Source organism: Nematolebias whitei, chromosome 13 (genome assembly GCF_014905685.2).
Source record: "Nematolebias whitei isolate Nwh7 chromosome 13, NemWhi1, whole genome shotgun sequence".
Lineage (NCBI taxonomy): Eukaryota > Metazoa > Chordata > Actinopteri > Cyprinodontiformes > Rivulidae > Nematolebias > Nematolebias whitei.
Window position 1 is genome coordinate 46249661 of NC_056510.1, and position 2609 is coordinate 46252269.

A 2609-nucleotide genomic window follows, 5' to 3' on the forward strand; every position below is an offset into this window, starting at 1 on the left:
CCTCCCTGGTGAGGTGTTCCGGACACGTCCCACCGGAAGGAGGCCCAGAGGAAGACCCAGGACACGCTGGAGGGACTATGTTTCTCGGCTGGCCTGGGAACGCCTCGGGATTCCCCCGGAAGAGCTGGCCCAAGTGGCTGGGGAGAGGGAAGTCTGGGCCTCCCTACTTAGGCTGCTACCCCCGCGACCCGACCCCGGATAAGCGGAAGAAAATGGATGGATGGATGGATTGTTAGTGCGCATCATGCAGCTTAAATCTTCAATGCAACGTGGCGTTTGCGAGCGTGTGTGTGTGATGTGTGTGTTTGTATGTGTGTGGTTATCACACAGGATATGTGTGTGTGGTTTCCCAGACAGAGAGCTGGCAGCACTACAGATAAGAGTTCTCACACTGACCTTGTGAGAAAACTACAGTTAGTTCTCATGCTGTTGGCTCTGTGGAGGGAGCACTTCTACAACCTCTTGCCCAATGACCGGCTTGACCACATCGAAATCAGCGATATTCACCCACAAATCCTCCATGCATTCATAAATAAAACACGCATTCGCACAGCGAACAATAAAACGATAGTTAAAAAACACTGCACTAGTGCTCGTTCACAGCCTCACCTCTATCCAAATAAGGTCTCGGTGCCCGTCTCACTATTTAATCAGGTCTGGACTTGTCACACCTCACTTCTATAGGTCTTAATTGTATGCGCAAACCAATCTCACTTCAAAACAAGTTGTTGGTTGGTTTAAACAAACAATCTCACTATTTAATAATAAGATCTTGATTGTATGGGCAAAACAGCTTCATTTTAACAGGGTCTCAGCATGTTTTGAGCAAACAACCTCACTGTTTAATTGTGTTGGATCTTGGCTGAAACTATTTTTTCTTTTAACTTTGCACTTAAACTGTTTGTTTAACGCTACTGTAGTGAACTCGGCCTCCGACCAAAACCTGCCTCTGAAGACCTTCTTGGGACAGGAACTGTTATTTCATTGATTTGAATCCAGAAATACAAATTAGCTCATCCAGAGACTGTCTAATTGTATCCTGAAGTAATCAATTGAAAGAACACTCTTCTTTTTATATTATCATTACTATTTTACAATATCTTGATAATCAAAAGTGTGTTTAGTTCATATCATTTCTAAAGTTGAAATGAACTACTCATTTTAAATCAACTGTGGAACAGTATTAATGATTTTTAATCCTCATTTAAATTAGAAATCAAGATAAATGTCTATTTACAAAGTAATTATGCGTTTTGATCTTCTGTCTGAATGAGAAGTAGTGATGTCGGTCAAAAGTCAGAGACAGTCAGAAAGAAGTTTTTAGAACTGGCTGTATTGTTTTTAAACCTAGCAGACGGTGAAAAGAGAAACACTGGCACCTGCTTGCTCTCACATCTTCAAAACATTTCCCTGTCTGTACTAAAAGTTCCTAAAACATTCCTGCTGTCCTCTTGACTTGTAGTGACCCTCTGACATCACTGGAACCAGCCCCTGTTGGTTGTTTCAACCAATCAGGAAGTCCTGAAGTGACCGGAGGTGAAAACTCTTTAAAAGTCCACACTTCCTGGAACTTCTAGTCTCCTGACTCTGGTGGAGTCTTCGCAGTCTCCTGAGTCTCCTGAGTCTCCTGAGTCTCTCAGTCTTCCTCAATCGTCTGAGTCTTTGATGGAGTCTTCCACATCTGAGTGGAAACTCTGACGGGCTGACAGCTTGCTGTGTATCCACCCGGGAGATGAGCGTGTTTGTTGAACGGAGTAAACGACACGACTCCTGACGATGGCCAGCCGCTCTTACCGGAGACGCTGGAAGGTAGCGTTGAAATGGACCCGACACTGGAGCTGATTAATTTCTGCAAAGGTAACGTGACGCACCACGTGTACCGGAGGTTTTGAGCTGGTGTTGAAGGGAGCGTGCCATTCTGCTGTCCGAACAGACACCCCCCTCTTCTATTTTGCCAGTAATCTAAATGCCTTCAGAAATGTCTTGTTGTCTTATTAAGTAAAACGTGCCAAGTTTTATTAATCAGAACCAGATCAGCTAATCACGTATACATGTTTTGATGTTAAATTTTGATTCTGTTAAATAAATGACCACATTTATTCTGATGGGTCAAAGGAAATTAACATCTCATGTCACTGATTTAAACACAATCCTCACAATACCTCGTCACATGGCCTTAATTTAACTCGAAAAAGAGAGAACTCGTTATATTTAAATACAGGTCCTTCTCAAAAAATTAGCATATTGTGATAAAGGTCATTATTTTCCATAATGTAATGATAAAAATGAAACTTTCATATATTTCAGATTCATTGCCACCAACTGAAATATTTCAGGTCTTTAATTGTTTTAATACTGATGATTATGGCATACAGCTCATGAAAACCCAAAATGCCTGTCCCAAAAAATTAGCATATTTCGTCCCACCAATGAAAGACAAGTGTTTTTAATACAAAAAACGCCAACCTTCAAATAATCATGTTCAGTTATGCACTCAATACTTGGTTGGGAATCCTTTTGCATGAATGACTGCGTCCATGCGGCGTGGCATGGAGGCAATCAGCCTGTGGCACTGCTGAGGTGTTATGGAGGCCCAGGATGCTTCGATA